Below are 6000 nucleotides of genomic sequence, written 5' to 3' on the forward strand. Positions count from 1 at the left end.
TAAGTGACACCCATCACATGCCAAATGGGAACCTTTCTTGCTAGTTTACAAACAAGAGAACACCTTAAAAAGTTTAATTATTGATAGGTATAGAATTTGATAAAATGAATAATCTGAATGTCTACCATCTAGGATTGGATTCAAATTGGAACATTTGTTGCCTAGAACCTGGACCAAGCTGTAGTTCTTTAAATAACCCAAGATATCTATTTCACAAAGTCTTACATTGTTTCCATTATTAGGATACTGCATGACCAAACCTGACTTGATCTCCAAGTTGGAGCAAGGAGTAGTGCCATGGATGGTGGAAGAATGCCTAAATCAGAGCCTTCCAGGTCAGTCTGCACATACTGGGCAGGGAGGCCAAGGCAAAAACAGTGCAGTAGATATTGACTGGTACTCTTTCCATGAATTTTTCCCAAGACTTACTCCTGATGACAGCTGGCTGTGTATATCAGACATAGGCATTGTAGAGTGTCTAGGGATACCAATATCTCTGTAATTATTTTGTTCTTGGTGAAGATGTTATTTGATTTAAAAAAAACTCCAATCCTTTTTTGTTGTTATGAAGGCTTTTTTCTAGGCTAGATTCATTCCCCAAATTCTAACTTATCCTTCTCTACACTTTTCTACCTTTTCCTTTAAGCATTTATTAATTCCTTCAGTGCTTGTTAATTGAGCAATTACAGAAATTTATTTCTTACTAATTGCTCCAACTGAGTTCCCACTCATGGATTTGGCTACACACATAACTTAATATTTTAAGCATCTCAGGGCAGAAACAATAAATGTGAACTCTCCCTTTCTTAGTCTCTTTTTCTTTTTTTTTTTTTTTTGCCTCTAAAATAAATAAGAAAGTGTTAAATTGTTGGGAACATTTGAGGAGTGAGCCTGTGGCTGGCAACCCTCTATTTCATTCTCTCTGTTTCACATTCTCTGTCTCTCTCACTCTCAAGTAAGTAAATAAATAAGTGAATGCTAAAAAATGATCTGGAGTAAGCCTCTGTGCTGTGATAGCAGAATTCATAAGGAAATCATGAACTTATATAGGAACATGAAAATAAATTATCCTAGACTCACCAAGAAAGTCATGAAATTCTGAGTAACAAGGTCAAGTAACCTCAAGGGTTCATCTTGAATGGCTCAGATTTGTTTAGAAAAAGAGTTTGAAGTTTGGATTCTTGTTTTTTCAACATCATTGAAAAACAACAAAATGATAAAAAGGCATAGGAAATGAAAATCTGTGGAAATAGGAGACAAAGGGTCAAAAGTCCCCAGAAACTCAAATTATCACACAGGAGTGTTTATAGAAAGAATTAAGAGGAAATAGCCAGTGCTGGTGATTTCAGAATGAGTTACAAAACACTTTTCAAAGAAGGTGGACACACCCTGGGTTGCAGAAACAAATTCTATAAACCAGTAAGGAATTTATACCCAAGGTGGTATATTGGGACTTTTCTGTACCTATTGTAGTTATAAGAAGCTGAAGACATCTGGTTCCCATAGGAATATGGGGAAGCTGTCATAGAGTGCAGATAAAAGCAGAGTTTTTATTTTGAAAAATTTCACAAATTTTGTTTTCCTAGGAAGACAGAACAAGAGACAACTACAGATTAAAGTGTCATTTCTTAAATGTGGTCCTGCTTAGAGTGCAGACACATTTCATTCTTCTCCACCTGCAAGTAAATGATACAGTGAAACTTTCCCATATTTATGGTTGAAATACCAGAGAAAATATTTTTATAAATATAAATTGGAGAAAAAGAACAGGGAAAATTGGTTTGTAAGCATGGGTGAAGTTTTACTTAATATTTGTCCATTCTTTAACATCTTATATAATTGTTTCATCTTTGTGAAATGCAGAATGACCATTTGAGGAAGGAGAGAAAGAGATCTATTAGCTCACTTGCCAAATGCTTACAAGACTTAGGATGGACTATCATGAAGCCAGAGCCCTGGAACTCCCTAGTCTACACTGGTGTATTACAGGGTCTCAAGCACATGAACTGTATTAGAAGCAGAGTATCCAGGAATCAAAATGGCCCTACTTTGGGATGCAGGTCTCCTAAGCAGTGAATTCACACACATATTACCACAAAAGCAATTCTGCCATACTTGAAAAAAAATCAGGTAGTAAGCAGAATCATGATTGGACATGGGGAAATCTGTTTGCACAATTTAATATATTAATGTTAAGGAGAAAAATTATATATTTTTATATAAACATCTTGTAACAATTTTGTTAAAAATCTTATGCTATTTGGATAAAAAATAGCTTCATTCCACTTACATGAATATGCCAGGAGAAAATTATGTTTCATTGATATGGTTTTTTTTCTCATTTCAGTTGCCACAAAAAAGGATGACATGATTAAGACCAACCAGGAAAGTCAGGACAAAAATCTGAATCAGGATGTTATGAAAAATAATAAGACAACCACTCCCAAGTGAATTGAATTAATAAAAACACTTAATGTAAGTTCAATACATATTCCAAAACTGATTCTCAAAAAGGGAAATTATTGGCCGGCGCCGCGGCTCACTACGCTAATCCTCTGCCTAGCGGCGCTGGCACACCGGGTTCTAGTCCTGGTCGGGGTGCCGGATTCTATCCCGGTTGCCCCTCTTCCAGGCCAGCCCTCTGCTGTGGCCAGGGAGTGCAGTGGAGGATGGCCCAGGTGCTTGGGCCCTGCACCCCATGGGAGACCAGGAAAAGCACCTGGCTCCTGGCTCCTGCCATCGGATGAGCTCGGTGCGCCAGCCGAAGCGCGCTGGCCACGGCGGCCATTGGAGGGTGAACCAACGGCAAAGGAAGACCTTTCTCTCTGTCTCTCTCTCTCACTGTCCACTCTGCCTGTCAAAAAAAAAGGGGGGGGGAATTATTCAAGAATGAAACTTGAGGAATGCAATGTATGTTCCAATGTGTATCCCCCCAGTGGACTTGATAAGCTACAAGCTGGAGAGAAATTTGATGCCAGTAAGGTATCTGGGACCTTACTCCAGGTCTGTGAGCCTATTGGTCAGCATTATAAGATTCAGACTGTGAAGCAGCCATTTGAACATAATGGACAAGGGAAAGTCTTGACAAAGAAGATATTCTATAAATCTGACAGAGTTCATTTAAGAGAAACCTGTCAGAAGTATACTGTCACTTTTGGAAAGATAGCTCAAATAGTAAAAACTTTCCATAAAAAGTCTAACCTCAGTGTAGATCAACAAACCCACACAACAAAGAAATTTTATGAATATATTAGTTATGTGGAACCTGTCATTTACCCATCACAACTTGCAATAAATCAGAGACCACACAGAGGAAAAAAAAACCTATGCATATAAATCTTTTGGAAAATCATCCAGTTGTAAGTCCTTCCATACCATCCATCACAGTACTCACATACAGAAAAACCCCCATGTGTGTAATGAATGTGGAGAAACCACTCACCAGATGTCAGATCTCATTAGACATCAGAAAATTCACACACAGAAGAAGCCTCATGTATGTAATGATTGTGGTAAAGCCTTTCTTCTGAAATCATACCTCATAACACACCAGAGAATTCACACAGAGGAGAAATCTCATAAATGTATTGACTGTGGAAAAGTCTTTTTGTGCAAATCAGACCTTGGCAAACATCAGCAAATCCACACAGAGGAGAAATCTTATGAAGGTAATGACTGTGGAAATGCCTTTGGCCAGAAGTCAGACCTCACCAAACATCAGAGAATTCACACAGTGGAGAAACCATATGCCTGCAATGACTGTGGAAAAGCCTTCAGCTGGAAGCAAACCTTGTAATGCGTCAGAGAACTCACACAGGGAAGAAACCTTTTGAATGTAATGACTGTGGAAAAGCCTTTGGACAGAAGTCAAGCCTCATAATACATCAGAGAATTCACACAGGGAAGCTATGTATGTAATGACTGTGGAAAAGCCTTTTTGTGCAAGTCAGACCTTGCTAAGCATCAGCGAATTCACGCAGGGGAAAAGCCTTATGAATGTAATGTTTGTGGAAAATCCTTTGGCCAGAAGTCAAGTCTCATAATGCATCAGAGAATTCACACAGGGGTGGAACCTTATGAATGCAATGATTGTGGAAAAGCCTTTGACCAGAAGTCAAACCTCATAATGCATCAGAAAATTCACACAGGAGAGAGACCTTATGAATGTAATGACTGTGGAAAAACCTTTCACTGGAAGTCAAGCTTCATAATACATCAGAGAATTCACACAGGGGAGAGACCTTATGAATGTAATGACTGGGAAAAAAAGCCTTTCACTGAAAGTCAAGCTTCATAATACATCAGAGAATTCACACAGGGGAGAGACCTTATGAATGTAATGACTGGGAAAAAAAGCCTTTGACCAGAAGTCAAACCTCATAATGCATCAGAGATCTCACACAGGGGAGAAACCTTTTGAATATAATGATTGTGGAAAAGCCTTTGGCCAGAAGTCCGATCTCATCAAGCATCGGAGAACACACACAGGGGAGAAACCTTATGAGTGCAATGACTGTGGAAAAGCCTTTGGCCAGAAGTCAAGCCTTATAAATCATGGGAGAATTCACACAGGGAGAAGCTATATGAATGCAATAACTGCAGAAAAGCCTTTGGCTGGAAATCAAGCCTCATAATACATCAGAGAATTCACACAGGGGAGAAACCTTATGAGTGTAATGACTGGAAAAGCCTTTGGCCAGAAATCAAGCCTCATCATTCATCAGAAAACTCACAAAGGAGAGAAACCTTATGAATGCCATGACTGGAAAAGCCTTTGGCCAAAAGTCAGACATAATCAAACAACAGCAAATTCACACAGGGGAGAAATCTTATGAGTGTAATGACTAGAAAAACCTTGGTTCAGAAGTCAAGCTTCATAATACATCAATGAATTCACACAGGGGAGAAACCTTATAAATGTAATGACTGTGGAAAAGCCTTTGGCCATAAGTTAGCCCTTATCAAACCTCAAAAAATCCGCACATGAGAGACACCCAATGTAATCACTGAATATCTGTGGAAAAGCCATTTGCCAGAAGTCAGGCCCCATCAAACATCAGATAATTCACACAGAAGAGAAATCTAATGTATGTAATATCTGTGGAAAAGCCTTTAGCTGAAAGTCAGACCTCATGAAACCAGAAAATTCACAAAGTGGGGGGGGGGGACCTTATGAATGACTGTGAAAAGCCTTTGGCCAGAAGTCCAGCCTCATAATATTTTCAACAAGTCACACAGTACAGAAATCTTACAAATTTAATATTTGTAGAAAAGTCTTTGTCCAAAAGGTTGATGTTATCAAACGTCATAGGATTCACACAGGGTAGAAACCTTATGAATGTTCTTTAGGATTAGTCACATCTCAATTCATCAGATAATTCACACAGGGTAGAAACATCATGAATATAATGGCTGTGGAAAAGCCTTTTGTTATGAATCAAAGCACAACCAGTGAATTCACACAGAGGAGAAACTCTGTGAAGGTATTGACTATGGAAAAGCCTTTGGCCAGAAGTCAGACCTCATTGAGCATCAGAATTTACACAAGGGAGAAGCCTCATAAATGTGATGACTGTGCAAAATTCTTTTGCTATAAATCACAACATATAACAGACCAGAGAATTCACACAGGATTAAAGTCTTTTTAATGCAATGACTGTGGAAGAGCCTTTGGCTATAATTGACAACTCATAATGCATCAGAGAATTCACACAGGGGAGAAACTTTATGAATGCAATGACTGTAGAGAAGCCTGTTACCATAAGTCAGACTTCATAAAAGAATTCACGCAAAGGAGAAATCTTATGAATGTAATGAGTTAAGAAAGATTTAACCAAAATTCAACACGCTACTGCAATCATATTCATATAGCAGAAAATCTTGTTGAATGCAATGCATGTAGAAAATCCTTTCTCCAGAAGTCACATCACATAAGACATCAGAGAATTCACATGGGAAAGAAATCTCATGAATGCAATGAAAGTTGGAAAGCTTCTTGCC

At 38.5% G+C, this 6000-nt stretch overlaps 2 pseudogenes; both read left to right on the forward strand.

Moving 5' to 3' along the window:
* The window catches only part of LOC138847462 (zinc finger protein 485-like), a 27542-nt pseudogene extending 23183 nt beyond the window's left edge, over window positions 1-4359 (forward strand).
* On the forward strand, window positions 4300-4987 carry LOC138847463 (zinc finger protein 3-like; annotated as a pseudogene).
* Window positions 4988-6000: the final 1013 nt, after the last annotated feature.

The sequence above is a fragment of the Oryctolagus cuniculus genome, chromosome 21 (genome assembly GCF_964237555.1).
Source record: "Oryctolagus cuniculus chromosome 21, mOryCun1.1, whole genome shotgun sequence".
NCBI lineage: Eukaryota > Metazoa > Chordata > Mammalia > Lagomorpha > Leporidae > Oryctolagus > Oryctolagus cuniculus.